At 44.0% G+C, this 17,301-nt stretch overlaps 16 non-coding genes across 16 annotated transcripts; 5 read left to right on the top strand and 11 right to left on the bottom strand.

The window, feature by feature from the left end:
- The first annotated feature begins 168 nt into the window (after positions 1–168).
- TRNAA-CGC (transfer RNA alanine (anticodon CGC)) lies at positions 169–240 on the top strand. Its single transcript has one exon. It is a non-coding gene; the product is annotated as a tRNA-Ala (tRNA).
- A 199-nt stretch (positions 241–439) lies between these two features.
- On the bottom strand, positions 440–512 carry TRNAM-CAU (transfer RNA methionine (anticodon CAU)). Its single transcript has one exon. It is a non-coding gene; the product is annotated as a tRNA-Met (tRNA).
- A 1,212-nt stretch (positions 513–1,724) lies between these two features.
- Positions 1,725–1,796, top strand: TRNAA-CGC (transfer RNA alanine (anticodon CGC)). Its single transcript has one exon. It is a non-coding gene; the product is annotated as a tRNA-Ala (tRNA).
- A 199-nt stretch (positions 1,797–1,995) lies between these two features.
- TRNAM-CAU (transfer RNA methionine (anticodon CAU)) lies at positions 1,996–2,068 on the bottom strand. Its single transcript has one exon. It is a non-coding gene; the product is annotated as a tRNA-Met (tRNA).
- Positions 2,069–3,551: 1,483 nt separating this feature from the next.
- TRNAM-CAU (transfer RNA methionine (anticodon CAU)) lies at positions 3,552–3,624 on the bottom strand. Its single transcript has one exon. It is a non-coding gene; the product is annotated as a tRNA-Met (tRNA).
- A 1,483-nt stretch (positions 3,625–5,107) lies between these two features.
- On the bottom strand, positions 5,108–5,180 carry TRNAM-CAU (transfer RNA methionine (anticodon CAU)). The gene has a single exon. It is a non-coding gene; the product is annotated as a tRNA-Met (tRNA).
- Positions 5,181–6,392: 1,212 nt separating this feature from the next.
- On the top strand, positions 6,393–6,464 carry TRNAA-CGC (transfer RNA alanine (anticodon CGC)). The gene has a single exon. It is a non-coding gene; the product is annotated as a tRNA-Ala (tRNA).
- Positions 6,465–6,663: 199 nt separating this feature from the next.
- Positions 6,664–6,736, bottom strand: TRNAM-CAU (transfer RNA methionine (anticodon CAU)). The gene has a single exon. It is a non-coding gene; the product is annotated as a tRNA-Met (tRNA).
- A 1,483-nt stretch (positions 6,737–8,219) lies between these two features.
- Positions 8,220–8,292, bottom strand: TRNAM-CAU (transfer RNA methionine (anticodon CAU)). Its single transcript has one exon. It is a non-coding gene; the product is annotated as a tRNA-Met (tRNA).
- Positions 8,293–9,503: 1,211 nt separating this feature from the next.
- TRNAA-CGC (transfer RNA alanine (anticodon CGC)) lies at positions 9,504–9,575 on the top strand. The gene has a single exon. It is a non-coding gene; the product is annotated as a tRNA-Ala (tRNA).
- Positions 9,576–9,774: 199 nt separating this feature from the next.
- On the bottom strand, positions 9,775–9,847 carry TRNAM-CAU (transfer RNA methionine (anticodon CAU)). The gene has a single exon. It is a non-coding gene; the product is annotated as a tRNA-Met (tRNA).
- A 1,483-nt stretch (positions 9,848–11,330) lies between these two features.
- Positions 11,331–11,403, bottom strand: TRNAM-CAU (transfer RNA methionine (anticodon CAU)). Its single transcript has one exon. It is a non-coding gene; the product is annotated as a tRNA-Met (tRNA).
- Positions 11,404–12,886: 1,483 nt separating this feature from the next.
- On the bottom strand, positions 12,887–12,959 carry TRNAM-CAU (transfer RNA methionine (anticodon CAU)). The gene has a single exon. It is a non-coding gene; the product is annotated as a tRNA-Met (tRNA).
- A 1,211-nt stretch (positions 12,960–14,170) lies between these two features.
- On the top strand, positions 14,171–14,242 carry TRNAA-CGC (transfer RNA alanine (anticodon CGC)). The gene has a single exon. It is a non-coding gene; the product is annotated as a tRNA-Ala (tRNA).
- A 199-nt stretch (positions 14,243–14,441) lies between these two features.
- TRNAM-CAU (transfer RNA methionine (anticodon CAU)) lies at positions 14,442–14,514 on the bottom strand. The gene has a single exon. It is a non-coding gene; the product is annotated as a tRNA-Met (tRNA).
- A 1,483-nt stretch (positions 14,515–15,997) lies between these two features.
- Positions 15,998–16,070, bottom strand: TRNAM-CAU (transfer RNA methionine (anticodon CAU)). The gene has a single exon. It is a non-coding gene; the product is annotated as a tRNA-Met (tRNA).
- Positions 16,071–17,301: the final 1,231 nt, after the last annotated feature.

Here is a 17,301-nt window from a genome sequence, read left to right as displayed (position 1 = left end):
GACATCCTTAGGTCGCTGGTTCAAATCTGGCTCGAAGGATTTTGTGCTTCGATTTCCATATCTTTCACTTTTATTCAAACAATACCTTCCATTGATTATGATCGAGACTTTGCAGTCCCTGGGTTTCAGGGACTCCTTGCATCCATCAAACAGCTTGAGTGCAAAAGTGGGGATGTAGCTCAGTGGTAGAGCGCATGCTTCGCATGTATGAGGTCCCGGGTTCAATCCCCGGCATCTCCAGGAGCCTCTGTTCCTTATCTTGGCTTTTTTCCAGAAGGCTAGCCTGCCATCATGCAGAAAGAAGAAGTTTGTCATGCAGTTGGGGTGAGAGCCCCACTTAAATAGTCAGACATTTGCTTTGGAAAAATCTTTGAACTAGGCATAGTTTGCGCATTTCAAGAATATCGGAGAATTTTGCATTCCAAAAGAAGGAAATAAATGCCCTCTCTGAGGATCGAACTCAGGACCTTCAGATTATGAGACTGACGCGCTGCCTACTGCGCTAAGAAGGCTGTATATAGGCATCTGTACATAAGACCATGAAGATCATCCAGGTACAAGGCTGAAGTTTTTTCCTGACTGACATTGTATACTGCAGAGTCAAATGGGGTGATGTGGCCGTCGGTTCAATGCAGGGTTTCCAATCATACAGTCAAATTTTGCAGAAGTGGGGATGTAGCTCAGTGGTAGAGCGCATGCTTTGCATGTATCAGGCCCCGGGTTCAATCCCCGGCATCTCCAGACTTTTGCCATGCTTACCTTGGATTTTGGGCAGAAAGCTAGGCTGGCATCATGATGAAGGAAGAGATATGTCCTCCAACAGGGATGAGGACCCTGCTTAATCTGTCAGACGTTTGCCTTGAAAAATCCCATGAAATGGGGCTATCTCATTTTTGATGATTATAGATCAAAAGAATCCTACTTGTTGAAGACATCAAAGTGATGATTCATCTTGACAACCATAATGCTTTGATGATAGAAATCTGTCGCATCTCTCTTGATCATTGGTAAGGGTTCTTCTTCTAAACCAAAGACTCTTTACAGTAGCTTTTAGAAAAACGGAATATTTTGTTTATCTCAATCACCTTCAATCTACAGATTTTTCCGTTCTCTTTCCTTTTGAAAATGCATCCAAAATGCACGTTCTTGATGCTGGGTGCTTAGTAATGACTCCCATAACTTTCTGTCATTTCTTTCATGGTTCCGCGCAGCCATCCATTTGCCACCAATGCTGCCCAAGGTCTTTGTATCAAAGTTCCTTTCCTTTCTGTAAAATTGAAATTTGGAGCACCCCTGCTTATCCCCAAGCCAAGACAGAACATGAACTTTGGTCTGAAATCCTCCTTTGGGGTGATAAGACGTACCTTACAGTGTGCTCTAAGAACTGGTGACTTTGAGAGGGAGCTGCAGGTAATATTAATGATTTTCATCGATCTGCTCCTGATCCCCACCCCCACAACCTTTCTTGAGCGAGAGATAATTACAGCGCTGAAAGATACTTCAGCCACTCCTTCGATAGCTCAGTTGGTAGAGCGGAGGACTGTAGCATAAAGTCAGACATCCTTAGGTCGCTGGTTCAAATCTGGCTCGAAGGATTTTGTGCTTCGATTTCCATATCTTTCACTTTTATTCAAACAATACCTTCCATTGATTATGATCGAGACTTTGCAGTCCCTGGGTTTCAGGGACTCCTTGCATCCATCAAACAGCTCGAGTGCAAAAGTGGGGATGTAGCTCAGTGGTAGAGCGCATGCTTCGCATGTATGAGGTCCCGGGTTCAATCCCCGGCATCTCCAGGAGCCTCTGTTCCTTATCTTGGCTTTTTTCCAGAAGGCTAGCCTGCCATCATGCAGAAAGAAGAAGTTTGTCATGCAGTTGGGGTGAGAGCCCCACTTAAATAGTCAGACATTTGCTTTGGAAAAATCTTTGAACTAGGCATAGTTTGCGCATTTCAAGAATATCGGAGAATTTTGCATTCCAAAAGAAGGAAATAAATGCCCTCTCTGAGGATCGAACTCAGGACCTTCAGATTATGAGACTGACGCGCTGCCTACTGCGCTAAGAAGGCTGTATATAGGCATCTGTACATAAGACCATGAAGATCATCCAGGTACAAGGCTGAAGTTTTTTCCTGACTGACATTGTATACTGCAGAGTCAAATGGGGTGATGTGGCCGTCGGTTCAATGCAGGGTTTCCAATCATACAGTCAAATTTTGCAGAAGTGGGGATGTAGCTCAGTGGTAGAGCGCATGCTTTGCATGTATCAGGCCCCGGGTTCAATCCCCGGCATCTCCAGACTTTTGCCATGCTTACCTTGGATTTTGGGCAGAAAGCTAGGCTGGCATCATGATGAAGGAAGAGATATGTCCTCCAACAGGGATGAGGACCCTGCTTAATCTGTCAGACGTTTGCCTTGAAAAATCCCATGAAATGGGGCTATCTCATTTTTGATGATTATAGATCAAAAGAATCCTACTTGTTGAAGACATCAAAGTGATGATTCATCTTGACAACCATAATGCTTTGATGATAGAAATCTGTCGCATCTCTCTTGATCATTGGTAAGGGTTCTTCTTCTAAACCAAAGACTCTTTACAGTAGCTTTTAGAAAAACGGAATATTTTGTTTATCTCAATCACCTTCAATCTACAGATTTTTCCGTTCTCTTTCCTTTTGAAAATGCATCCAAAATGCACGTTCTTGATGCTGGGTGCTTAGTAATGACTCCCATAACTTTCTGTCATTTCTTTCATGGTTCCGCGCAGCCATCCATTTGCCACCAATGCTGCCCAAGGTCTTTGTATCAAAGTTCCTTTCCTTTCTGTAAAATTGAAATTTGGAGCACCCCTGCTTATCCCCAAGCCAAGACAGAACATGAACTTTGGTCTGAAATCCTCCTTTGGGGTGATAAGACGTACCTTACAGTGTGCTCTAAGAACTGGTGACTTTGAGAGGGAGCTGCAGGTAATGTTCATGATTTTCATCGATCTGCTCCTGATCCCCACCCCCACAACCTTTCTTTAGCGAGAGATAATTACAGCGCTGAAAGATACTTCAGCCACTCCTTCGATAGCTCAGTTGGTAGAGCGGAGGACTGTAGCATAAAGTCAGACATCCTTAGGTCGCTGGTTCAAATCTGGCTCGAAGGATTTTGTGCTTCGATTTCCATATCTTTCACTTTTATTCAAACAATACCTTCCATTGATTATGATCGAGACTTTGCAGTCCCTGGGTTTCAGGGATTCCTTGCATCCATCAAACAGCTCAAGTGCAAAAGTGGGGATGTAGCTCAGTGGTAGAGCGCATGTTTTGCATGTATGAGGTCCCGGGTTCAATCCCCGGCATCTCCAGAAGCCTCTGTTCCTTATCTTGGCTTTTTTCCAGAAGGCTAGCCTGCCATCATGCAGAAAGAAGAAGTTTGTCATGCAGTTGGGGTGAGAGCCCCACTTAAATAGTCAGACATTTGCTTTGGAAAAATCTTTGAACTAGGCATAGTTTGCGCATTTCAAGAAAATCGGAGAATTTTGCATTCCAAAAGAAGGAAATAAATGCCCTCTCTGAGGATCGAACTCAGGACCTTCAGATTATGAGACTGACGCGCTGCCTACTGCGCTAAGAAGGCTGTATATAGGCATCTGTACATAAGACCATGAAGATCATCCAGGTACAAGGCTGAAGGATTTTCCTGACTGACATTGTATACTGCAGAGTCGAATGGGGTGATGTGGCCGTCGGTTCAATGCAGGGTTTCCAATCATACAGTCAAATCTTGTAGAAGTGGGGATGTAGCTCAGTGGTAGAGCGCATGCTTTGCATGTATGAGGCCCCGGTTTCAATCCCCGGCACCTCCAGACTTTTGCCATGCTTACCTTGGATTTTGGGCAGAAAGCTAGGCTGGCATCATGATGAAGGAAGAGATATGTCCTCCAACCGGGATGAGGACCCCGCTTAATCTGTCAGACGTTTGCCTTGAAAAATCCCATGAAATGGGGCTATCTCATTTTTGATGATTATAGATCAAAAGAATCCTACTTGTTGAAGACATCAAAGTGATGATTCATCTTGACAACCATAATGCTTTGATGATAGAAATCTGTCGCATCTCTCTTGATCATTGGTAAGGGTTCTTCTTCTAAACCAAAGACTCTTTACAGTAGCTTTTAGAAAAACGGAATATTTTGTTTATCTCAATCACCTTCAATCTACAGATTTTTCCGTTCTCTTTCCTTTTGAAAATGCATCCAAAATGCACGTTCTTGATGCTGGGTGCTTAGTAATGACTCCCATAACTTTCTGTCATTTCTTTCATGGTTCCGCGCAGCCATCCATTTGCCACCAATGCTGCCCAAGGTCTTTGTATCAAAGTTCCTTTCCTTTCTGTAAAATTGAAATTTGGAGCACCCCTGCTTATCCCCAAGCCAAGACAGAACATGAACTTTGGTCTGAAATCCTCCTTTGGGGTGATAAGACGTACCTTACAGTGTGCTCTAAGAACTGGTGACTTTGAGAGGGAGCTGCAGGTAATGTTAATGATTTTCATCGATCTGCTCCTGATCCCCACCCCCACAACCTTTCTTGAGCGAGAGATAATTACAGCGCTGAAAGATACTTCAGCCACTCCTTCGATAGCTCAGTTGGTAGAGCGGAGGACTGTAGCATAAAGTCAGACATCCTTAGGTCGCTGGTTCAAATCAGGCTCGAAGGATTTTGTGCTTCGATTTCCATATCTTTCACTTTTATTCAAACAATACCTTCCATTGATTATGATCGAGACTTTGCAGTCCCTGGGTTTCAGGGATTCCTTGCATCCATCAAACAGCTCGAGTGCAAAAGTGGGGATGTAGCTCAGTGGTAGAGCGCATGTTTTGCATGTATGAGGTCCCGGGTTCAATCCCCGGCATCTCCAGGAGCCTCTGTTCCTTATCTTGGCTTTTTTCCAGAAGGCTAGCCTGCCATCATGCAGAAAGAAGAAGTTTGTCATGCAGTTGGGGTGAGAGCCCCACTTAAATAGTCAGACATTTGCTTTGGAAAAATCTTTGAACTAGGCATAGTTTGCGCATTTCAAGAAAATCGGAGAATTTTGCATTCCAAAAGAAGGAAATAAATGCCCTCTCTGAGGATCGAACTCAGGACCTTCAGATTATGAGACTGACGCGCTGCCTACTGCGCTAAGAAGGCTGTATATAGGCATCTGTACATAAGACCATGAAGATCATCCAGGTACAAGGCTGAAGGATTTTCCTGACTGACATTGTATACTGCAGAGTCGAATGGGGTGATGTGGCCGTCGGTTCAATGCAGGGTTTCCAATCATACAGTCAAATCTTGCAGAAGTGGGGATGTAGCTCAGTGGTAGAGCGCATGCTTTGCATGTATGAGGCCCCGGGTTCAATCCCCGGCATCTCCAGACTTTTGCCATGCTTACCTTGGATTTTGGGCAGAAAGCTAGGCTGGCATCATGATGAAGGAAGAGATATGTCCTCCAACCGGGATGAGGACCCCGCTTAATCTGTCAGACGTTTGCCTTGAAAAATCCCATGAAATGGGGCTATCTCATTTTTGATGATTATAGATCAAAAGAATCCTACTTGTTGAAGACATCAAAGTGATGATTCATCTTGACAACCATAATGCTTTGATGATAGAAATCTGTCGCATCTCTCTTGATCATTGGTAAGGGTTCTTCTTCTAAACCAAAGACTCTTTACAGTAGCTTTTAGAAAAACGGAATATTTTGTTTATCTCAATCACCTTCAATCTACAGATTTTTCCGTTCTCTTTCCTTTTGAAAATGCATCCAAAATGCACGTTCTTGATGCTGGGTGCTTAGTAATGACTCCCATAACTTTCTGTCATTTCTTTCATGGTTCCGCGCAGCCATCCATTTGCCACCAATGCTGCCCAAGGTCTTTGTATCAAAGTTCCTTTCCTTTCTGTAAAATTGAAATTTGGAGCACCCCTGCTTATCCCCAAGCCAAGACAGAACATGAACTTTGGTCTGAAATCCTCCTTTGGGGTGATAAGACGTACCTTACAGTGTGCTCTAAGAACTGGTGACTTTGAGAGGGAGCTGCAGGTAATGTTCATGATTTTCATCGATCTGCTCCTGATCCCCACCCCCACAACCTTTCTTGAGCGAGAGATAATTACAGCGCTGAAAGATACTTCAGCCACTCCTTCGATAGCTCAGTTGGTAGAGCGGAGGACTGTAGCATAAAGTCAGACATCCTTAGGTCGCTGGTTCAAATCTGGCTCGAAGGATTTTGTGCTTCGATTTCCATATCTTTCACTTTTATTCAAACAATACCTTCCATTGATTATGATCGAGACTTTGCAGTCCCTGGGTTTCAGGGACTCCTTGCATCCATCAAACAGCTCGAGTGCAAAAGTGGGGATGTAGCTCAGTGGTAGAGCGCATGCTTCGCATGTATGAGGTCCCGGGTTCAATCCCCGGCATCTCCAGGAGCCTCTGTTCCTTATCTTGGCTTTTTTCCAGAAGGCTAGCCTGCCATCATGCAGAAAGAAGAAGTTTGTCATGCAGTTGGGGTGAGAGCCCCACTTAAATAGTCAGACATTTGCTTTGGAAAAATCTTTGAACTAGGCATAGTTTGCGCATTTCAAGAAAATCGGAGAATTTTGCATTCCAAAAGAAGGAAATAAATGCCCTCTCTGAGGATCGAACTCAGGACCTTCAGATTATGAGACTGACGCGCTGCCTACTGCGCTAAGAAGGCTGTATATAGGCATTTGTACATAAGACCATGAAGATCATCCAGGTACAAGGCTGAAGTTTTTTCCTGACTGACATTGTATACTGCAGAGTCAAATGGGGTGATGTGGCCGTCGGTTCAATGCAGGGTTTCCAATCATACAGTCAAATTTTGCAGAAGTGGGGATGTAGCTCAGTGGTAGAGCGCATGCTTTGCATGTATCAGGCCCCGGGTTCAATCCCCGGCATCTCCAGACTTTTGCCATGCTTACCTTGGATTTTGGGCAGAAAGCTAGGCTGGCATCATGATGAAGGAAGAGATATGTCCTCCAACAGGGATGAGGACCCTGCTTAATCTGTCAGACGTTTGCCTTGAAAAATCCCATGAAATGGGGCTATCTCATTTTTGATGATTATAGATCAAAAGAATCCTACTTGTTGAAGACATCAAAGTGATGATTCATCTTGACAACCATAATGCTTTGATGATAGAAATCTGTCGCATCTCTCTTGATCATTGGTAAGGGTTCTTCTTCTAAACCAAAGACTCTTTACAGTAGCTTTTAGAAAAACGGAATATTTTGTTTATCTCAATCACCTTCAATCTACAGATTTTTCCGTTCTCTTTCCTTTTGAAAATGCATCCAAAATGCACGTTCTTGATGCTGGGTGCTTAGTAATGACTCCCATAACTTTCTGTCATTTCTTTCATGGTTCCGCGCAGCCATCCATTTGCCACCAATGCTGCCCAAGGTCTTTGTATCAAAGTTCCTTTCCTTTCTGTAAAATTGAAATTTGGAGCACCCCTGCTTATCCCCAAGCCAAGACAGAACATGAACTTTGGTCTGAAATCCTCCTTTGGGGTGATAAGACGTACCTTACAGTGTGCTCTAAGAACTGGTGACTTTGAGAGGGAGCTGCAGGTAATGTTAATGATTTTCATCGATCTGCTCCTGATCCCCACCCCCACAACCTTTCTTGAGCGAGAGATAATTACAGCGCTGAAAGATACTTCAGCCACTCCTTCGATAGCTCAGTTGGTAGAGCGGAGGACTGTAGCATAAAGTCAGACATCCTTAGGTCGCTGGTTCAAATCAGGCTCGAAGGATTTTGTGCTTCGATTTCCATATCTTTCACTTTTATTCAAACAATACCTTCCATTGATTATGATCGAGACTTTGCAGTCCCTGGGTTTCAGGGATTCCTTGCATCCATCAAACAGCTCGAGTGCAAAAGTGGGGATGTAGCTCAGTGGTAGAGCGCATGTTTTGCATGTATGAGGTCCCGGGTTCAATCCCCGGCATCTCCAGGAGCCTCTGTTCCTTATCTTGGCTTTTTTCCAGAAGGCTAGCCTGCCATCATGCAGAAAGAAGAAGTTTGTCATGCAGTTGGGGTGAGAGCCCCACTTAAATAGTCAGACATTTGCTTTGGAAAAATCTTTGAACTAGGCATAGTTTGCGCATTTCAAGAAAATCGGAGAATTTTGCATTCCAAAAGAAGGAAATAAATGCCCTCTCTGAGGATCGAACTCAGGACCTTCAGATTATGAGACTGACGCGCTGCCTACTGCGCTAAGAAGGCTGTATATAGGCATCTGTACATAAGACCATGAAGATCATCCAGATACAAGGCTGAAGGATTTTCCTGACTGACATTGTATACTGCAGAGTCGAATGGGGTGATGTGGCCGTCGGTTCAATGCAGGGTTTCCAATCATACAGTCAAATCTTGCAGAAGTGGGGATGTAGCTCAGTGGTACAGCGCATGCTTTGCATGTATGAGGCCCCGGGTTCAATCCCCGGCATCTCCAGACTTTTGCCATGCTTACCTTGGATTTTGGGCAGAAAGCTAGGCTGGCATCATGATGAAGGAAGAGATATGTCCTCCAACCGGGATGAGGACCCCGCTTAATCTGTCAGACGTTTGCTTGAAAAATCCCATGAAATGGGGCTATCTCATTTTTGATGATTATAGATCAAAAGAATCCTACTTGTTGAAGACATCAAAGTGATGATTCATCTTGACAACCATAATGCTTTGATGATAGAAATCTGTCGCATCTCTCTTGATCATTGGTAAGGGTTCTTCTTCTAAACCAAAGACTCTTTACAGTAGCTTTTAGAAAAACGGAATATTTTGTTTATCTCAATCACCTTCAATCTACAGATTTTTCCGTTCTCTTTCCTTTTGAAAATGCATCCAAAATGCACGTTCTTGATGCTGGGTGCTTAGTAATGACTCCCATAACTTTCTGTCATTTCTTTCATGGTTCCGCGCAGCCATCCATTTGCCACCAATGCTGCCCAAGGTCTTTGTATCAAAGTTCCTTTCCTTTCTGTAAAATTGAAATTTGGAGCACCCCTGCTTATCCCCAAGCCAAGACAGAACATGAACTTTGGTCTGAAATCCTCCTTTGGGGTGATAAGACGTACCTTACAGTGTGCTCTAAGAACTGGTGACTTTGAGAGGGAGCTGCAGGTAATGTTCATGATTTTCATCGATCTGCTCCTGATCCCCACCCCCACAACCTTTCTTGAGCGAGAGATAATTACAGCGCTGAAAGATACTTCAGCCACTCCTTCGATAGCTCAGTTGGTAGAGCGGAGGACTGTAGCATAAAGTCAGACATCCTTAGGTCGCTGGTTCAAATCTGGCTCGAAGGATTTTGTGCTTCGATTTCCATATCTTTCACTTTTATTCAAACAATACCTTCCATTGATTATGATCGAGACTTTGCAGTCCCTGGGTTTCAGGGACTCCTTGCATCCATCAAACAGCTCGAGTGCAAAAGTGGGGATGTAGCTCAGTGGTAGAGCGCATGCTTCGCATGTATGAGGTCCCGGGTTCAATCCCCGGCATCTCCAGGAGCCTCTGTTCCTTATCTTGGCTTTTTTCCAGAAGGCTAGCCTGCCATCATGCAGAAAGAAGAAGTTTGTCATGCAGTTGGGGTGAGAGCCCCACTTAAATAGTCAGACATTTGCTTTGGAAAAATCTTTGAACTAGGCATAGTTTGCGCATTTCAAGAATATCGGAGAATTTTGCATTCCAAAAGAAGGAAATAAATGCCCTCTCTGAGGATCGAACTCAGGACCTTCAGATTATGAGACTGACGCGCTGCCTACTGCGCTAAGAAGGCTGTATATAGGCATCTGTACATAAGACCATGAAGATCATCCAGGTACAAGGCTGAAGTTTTTTCCTGACTGACATTGTATACTGCAGAGTCAAATGGGGTGATGTGGCCGTCGGTTCAATGCAGGGTTTCCAATCATACAGTCAAATTTTGCAGAAGTGGGGATGTAGCTCAGTGGTAGAGCGCATGCTTTGCATGTATCAGGCCCCGGGTTCAATCCCCGGCATCTCCAGACTTTTGCCATGCTTACCTTGGATTTTGGGCAGAAAGCTAGGCTGGCATCATGATGAAGGAAGAGATATGTCCTCCAACAGGGATGAGGACCCTGCTTAATCTGTCAGACGTTTGCCTTGAAAAATCCCATGAAATGGGGCTATCTCATTTTTGATGATTATAGATCAAAAGAATCCTACTTGTTGAAGACATCAAAGTGATGATTCATCTTGACAACCATAATGCTTTGATGATAGAAATCTGTCGCATCTCTCTTGATCATTGGTAAGGGTTCTTCTTCTAAACCAAAGACTCTTTACAGTAGCTTTTAGAAAAACGGAATATTTTGTTTATCTCAATCACCTTCAATCTACAGATTTTTCCGTTCTCTTTCCTTTTGAAAATGCATCCAAAATGCACGTTCTTGATGCTGGGTGCTTAGTAATGACTCCCATAACTTTCTGTCATTTCTTTCATGGTTCCGCGCAGCCATCCATTTGCCACCAATGCTGCCCAAGGTCTTTGTATCAAAGTTCCTTTCCTTTCTGTAAAATTGAAATTTGGAGCACCCCTGCTTATCCCCAAGCCAAGACAGAACATGAACTTTGGTCTGAAATCCTCCTTTGGGGTGATAAGACGTACCTTACAGTGTGCTCTAAGAACTGGTGACTTTGAGAGGGAGCTGCAGGTAATGTTAATGATTTTCATCGATCTGCTCCTGATCCCCACCCCCACAACCTTTCTTGAGCGAGAGATAATTACAGCGCTGAAAGATACTTCAGCCACTCCTTCGATAGCTCAGTTGGTAGAGCGGAGGACTGTAGCATAAAGTCAGACATCCTTAGGTCGCTGGTTCAAATCAGGCTCGAAGGATTTTGTGCTTCGATTTCCATATCTTTCACTTTTATTCAAACAATACCTTCCATTGATTATGATCGAGACTTTGCAGTCCCTGGGTTTCAGGGATTCCTTGCATCCATCAAACAGCTCAAGTGCAAAAGTGGGGATGTAGCTCAGTGGTAGAGCGCATGTTTTGCATGTATGAGGTCCCGGGTTCAATCCCCGGCATCTCCAGAAGCCTCTGTTCCTTATCTTGGCTTTTTTCCAGAAGGCTAGCCTGCCATCATGCAGAAAGAAGAAGTTTGTCATGCAGTTGGGGTGAGAGCCCCACTTAAATAGTCAGACATTTGCTTTGGAAAAATCTTTGAACTAGGCATAGTTTGCGCATTTCAAGAAAATCGGAGAATTTTGCATTCCAAAAGAAGGAAATAAATGCCCTCTCTGAGGATCGAACTCAGGACCTTCAGATTATGAGACTGACGCGCTGCCTACTGCGCTAAGAAGGCTGTATATAGGCATCTGTACATAAGACCATGAAGATCATCCAGGTACAAGGCTGAAGGATTTTCCTGACTGACATTGTATACTGCAGAGTCGAATGGGGTGATGTGGCCGTCGGTTCAATGCAGGGTTTCCAATCATACAGTCAAATCTTGTAGAAGTGGGGATGTAGCTCAGTGGTAGAGCGCATGCTTTGCATGTATGAGGCCCCGGTTTCAATCCCCGGCACCTCCAGACTTTTGCCATGCTTACCTTGGATTTTGGGCAGAAAGCTAGGCTGGCATCATGATGAAGGAAGAGATATGTCCTCCAACCGGGATGAGGACCCCGCTTAATCTGTCAGACGTTTGCCTTGAAAAATCCCATGAAATGGGGCTATCTCATTTTTGATGATTATAGATCAAAAGAATCCTACTTGTTGAAGACATCAAAGTGATGATTCATCTTGACAACCATAATGCTTTGATGATAGAAATCTGTCGCATCTCTCTTGATCATTGGTAAGGGTTCTTCTTCTAAACCAAAGACTCTTTACAGTAGCTTTTAGAAAAACGGAATATTTTGTTTATCTCAATCACCTTCAATCTACAGATTTTTCCGTTCTCTTTCCTTTTGAAAATGCATCCAAAATGCACGTTCTTGATGCTGGGTGCTTAGTAATGACTCCCATAACTTTCTGTCATTTCTTTCATGGTTCCGCGCAGCCATCCATTTGCCACCAATGCTGCCCAAGGTCTTTGTATCAAAGTTCCTTTCCTTTCTGTAAAATTGAAATTTGGAGCACCCCTGCTTATCCCCAAGCCAAGACAGAACATGAACTTTGGTCTGAAATCCTCCTTTGGGGTGATAAGACGTACCTTACAGTGTGCTCTAAGAACTGGTGACTTTGAGAGGGAGCTGCAGGTAATGTTAATGATTTTCATCGATCTGCTCCTGATCCCCACCCCCACAACCTTTCTTGAGCGAGAGATAATTACAGCGCTGAAAGATACTTCAGCCACTCCTTCGATAGCTCAGTTGGTAGAGCGGAGGACTGTAGCATAAAGTCAGACATCCTTAGGTCGCTGGTTCAAATCAGGCTCGAAGGATTTTGTGCTTCGATTTCCATATCTTTCACTTTTATTCAAACAATACCTTCCATTGATTATGATCGAGACTTTGCAGTCCCTGGGTTTCAGGGATTCCTTGCATCCATCAAACAGCTCGAGTGCAAAAGTGGGGATGTAGCTCAGTGGTAGAGCGCATGTTTTGCATGTATGAGGTCCCGGGTTCAATCCCCGGCATCTCCAGGAGCCTCTGTTCCTTATCTTGGCTTTTTTCCAGAAGGCTAGCCTGCCATCATGCAGAAAGAAGAAGTTTGTCATGCAGTTGGGGTGAGAGCCCCACTTAAATAGTCAGACATTTGCTTTGGAAAAATCTTTGAACTAGGCATAGTTTGCGCATTTCAAGAAAATCGGAGAATTTTGCATTCCAAAAGAAGGAAATAAATGCCCTCTCTGAGGATCGAACTCAGGACCTTCAGATTATGAGACTGACGCGCTGCCTACTGCGCTAAGAAGGCTGTATATAGGCATCTGTACATAAGACCATGAAGATCATCCAGATACAAGGCTGAAGGATTTTCCTGACTGACATTGTATACTGCAGAGTCGAATGGGGTGATGTGGCCGTCGGTTCAATGCAGGGTTTCCAATCATACAGTCAAATCTTGCAGAAGTGGGGATGTAGCTCAGTGGTACAGCGCATGCTTTGCATGTATGAGGCCCCGGGTTCAATCCCCGGCATCTCCAGACTTTTGCCATGCTTACCTTGGATTTTGGGCAGAAAGCTAGGCTGGCATCATGATGAAGGAAGAGATATGTCCTCCAACCGGGATGAGGACCCCGCTTAATCTGTCAGACGTTTGCTTGAAAAATCCCATGAAATGGGGCTATCTCATTTTTGATGATTATAGATCAAAAGAATCCTACTTGTTGAAGACATCAAAGTGATGATTCATCTTGACAACCATAATGCTTTGATGATAGAAATCTGTCGCATCTCTCTTGATCATTGGTAAGGGTTCTTCTTCTAAACCAAAGACTCTTTACAGTAGCTTTTAGAAAAACGGAATATTTTGTTTATCTCAATCACCTTCAATCTACAGATTTTTCCGTTCTCTTTCCTTTTGAAAATGCATCCAAAATGCACGTTCTTGATGCTGGGTGCTTAGTAATGACTCCCATAACTTTCTGTCATTTCTTTCATGGTTCCGCGCAGCCATCCATTTGCCACCAATGCTGCCCAAGGTCTTTGTATCAAAGTTCCTTTCCTTTCTGTAAAATTGAAATTTGGAGCACCCCTGCTTATCCCCAAGCCAAGACAGAACATGAACTTTGGTCTGAAATCCTCCTTTGGGGTGATAAGACGTACCTTACAGTGTGCTCTAAGAACTGGTGACTTTGAGAGGGAGCTGCAGGTAATGTTCATGATTTTCATCGATCTGCTCCTGATCCCCACCCCCACAACCTTTCTTGAGCGAGAGATAATTACAGCGCTGAAAGATACTTCAGCCACTCCTTCGATAGCTCAGTTGGTAGAGCGGAGGACTGTAGCATAAAGTCAGACATCCTTAGGTCGCTGGTTCAAATCTGGCTCGAAGGATTTTGTGCTTCGATTTCCATATCTTTCACTTTTATTCAAACAATACCTTCCATTGATTATGATCGAGACTTTGCAGTCCCTGGGTTTCAGGGACTCCTTGCATCCATCAAACAGCTCGAGTGCAAAAGTGGGGATGTAGCTCAGTGGTAGAGCGCATGCTTCGCATGTATGAGGTCCCGGGTTCAATCCCCGGCATCTCCAGGAGCCTCTGTTCCTTATCTTGGCTTTTTTCCAGAAGGCTAGCCTGCCATCATGCAGAAAGAAGAAGTTTGTCATGCAGTTGGGGTGAGAGCCCCACTTAAATAGTCAGACATTTGCTTTGGAAAAATCTTTGAACTAGGCATAGTTTGCGCATTTCAAGAATATCGGAGAATTTTGCATTCCAAAAGAAGGAAATAAATGCCCTCTCTGAGGATCGAACTCAGGACCTTCAGATTATGAGACTGACGCGCTGCCTACTGCGCTAAGAAGGCTGTATATAGGCATCTGTACATAAGACCATGAAGATCATCCAGGTACAAGGCTGAAGTTTTTTCCTGACTGACATTGTATACTGCAGAGTCAAATGGGGTGATGTGGCCGTCGGTTCAATGCAGGGTTTCCAATCATACAGTCAAATTTTGCAGAAGTGGGGATGTAGCTCAGTGGTAGAGCGCATGCTTTGCATGTATCAGGCCCCGGGTTCAATCCCCGGCATCTCCAGACTTTTGCCATGCTTACCTTGGATTTTGGGCAGAAAGCTAGGCTGGCATCATGATGAAGGAAGAGATATGTCCTCCAACAGGGATGAGGACCCTGCTTAATCTGTCAGACGTTTGCCTTGAAAAATCCCATGAAATGGGGCTATCTCATTTTTGATGATTATAGATCAAAAGAATCCTACTTGTTGAAGACATCAAAGTGATGATTCATCTTGACAACCATAATGCTTTGATGATAGAAATCTGTCGCATCTCTCTTGATCATTGGTAAGGGTTCTTCTTCTAAACCAAAGACTCTTTACAGTAGCTTTTAGAAAAACGGAATATTTTGTTTATCTCAATCACCTTCAATCTACAGATTTTTCCGTTCTCTTTCCTTTTGAAAATGCATCCAAAATGCACGTTCTTGATGCTGGGTGCTTAGTAATGACTCCCATAACTTTCTGTCATTTCTTTCATGGTTCCGCGCAGCCATCCATTTGCCACCAATGCTGCCCAAGGTCTTTGTATCAAAGTTCCTTTCCTTTCTGTAAAATTGAAATTTGGAGCACCCCTGCTTATCCCCAAGCCAAGACAGAACATGAACTTTGGTCTGAAATCCTCCTTTGGGGTGATAAGACGTACCTTACAGTGTGCTCTAAGAACTGGTGACTTTGAGAGGGAGCTGCAGGTAATGTTAATGATTTTCATCGATCTGCTCCTGATCCCCACCCCCACAACCTTTCTTGAGCGAGAGATAATTACAGCGCTGAAAGATACTTCAGCCACTCCTTCGATAGCTCAGTTGGTAGAGCGGAGGACTGTAGCATAAAGTCAGACATCCTTAGGTCGCTGGTTCAAATCAGGCTCGAAGGATTTTGTGCTTCGATTTCCATATCTTTCACTTTTATTCAAACAATACCTTCCATTGATTATGATCGAGACTTTGCAGTCCCTGGGTTTCAGGGATTCCTTGCATCCATCAAACAGCTCAAGTGCAAAAGTGGGGATGTAGCTCAGTGGTAGAGCGCATGTTTTGCATGTATGAGGTCCCGGGTTCAATCCCCGGCATCTCCAGAAGCCTCTGTTCCTTATCTTGGCTTTTTTCCAGAAGGCTAGCCTGCCATCATGCAGAAAGAAGAAGTTTGTCATGCAGTTGGGGTGAGAGCCCCACTTAAATAGTCAGACATTTGCTTTGGAAAAATCTTTGAACTAGGCATAGTTTGCGCATTTCAAGAAAATCGGAGAATTTTGCATTCCAAAAGAAGGAAATAAATGCCCTCTCTGAGGATCGAACTCAGGACCTTCAGATTATGAGACTGACGCGCTGCCTACTGCGCTAAGAAGGCTGTATATAGGCATCTGTACATAAGACCATGAAGATCATCCAGGTACAAGGCTGAAGGATTTTCCTGACTGACATTGTATACTGCAGAGTCGAATGGGGTGATGTGGCCGTCGGTTCAATGCAGGGTTTCCAATCATACAGTCAAATCTTGTAGAAGTGGGGATGTAGCTCAGTGGTAGAGCGCATGCTTTGCATGTATGAGGCCCCGGTTTCAATCCCCGGCACCTCCAGACTTTTGCCATGCTTACCTTGGATTTTGGGCAGAAAGCTAGGCTGGCATCATGATGAAGGAAGAGATATGTCCTCCAACCGGGATGAGGACCCCGCTTAATCTGTCAGACGTTTGCCTTGAAAAATCCCATGAAATGGGGCTATCTCATTTTTGATGATTATAGATCAAAAGAATCCTACTTGTTGAAGACATCAAAGTGATGATTCATCTTGACAACCATAATGCTTTGATGATAGAAATCTGTCGCATCTCTCTTGATCATTGGTAAGGGTTCTTCTTCTAAACCAAAGACTCTTTACAGTAGCTTTTAGAAAAACGGAATATTTTGTTTATCTCAATCACCTTCAATCTACAGATTTTTCCGTTCTCTTTCCTTTTGAAAATGCATCCAAAATGCACGTTCTTGATGCTGGGTGCTTAGTAATGACTCCCATAACTTTCTGTCATTTCTTTCATGGTTCCGCGCAGCCATCCATTTGCCACCAATGCTGCCCAAGGTCTTTGTATCAAAGTTCCTTTCCTTTCTGTAAAATTGAAATTTGGAGCACCCCTGCTTATCCCCAAGCCAAGACAGAACATGAACTTTGGTCTGAAATCCTCCTTTGGGGTGATAAGACGTACCTTACAGTGTGCTCTAAGAACTGGTGACTTTGAGAGGGAGCTGCAGGTAATGTTAATGATTTTCATCGATCTGCTCCTGATCCCCACCCCCACAACCTTTCTTGAGCGAGAGATAATTACAGCGCTGAAAGATACTTCAGCCACTCCTTCGATAGCTCAGTTGGTAGAGCGGAGGACTGTAGCATAAAGTCAGACATCCTTAGGTCGCTGGTTCAAATCAGGCTCGAAGGATTTTGTGCTTCGATTTCCATATCTTTCACTTTTATTCAAACAATACCTTCCATTGATTATGATCGAGACTTTGCAGTCCCTGGGTTTCAGGGATTCCTTGCATCCATCAAACAGCTCGAGTGCAAAAGTGGGGATGTAGCTCAGTGGT

The sequence above is a fragment of the Triturus cristatus genome, chromosome 4_1 (assembly GCF_964204655.1).
Source record: "Triturus cristatus chromosome 4_1, aTriCri1.1, whole genome shotgun sequence".
NCBI lineage: Eukaryota > Metazoa > Chordata > Amphibia > Caudata > Salamandridae > Triturus > Triturus cristatus.
Note: the sequence above shows the minus strand (reverse complement) of the source record. Positions and strands in the feature narration are given on the sequence as shown.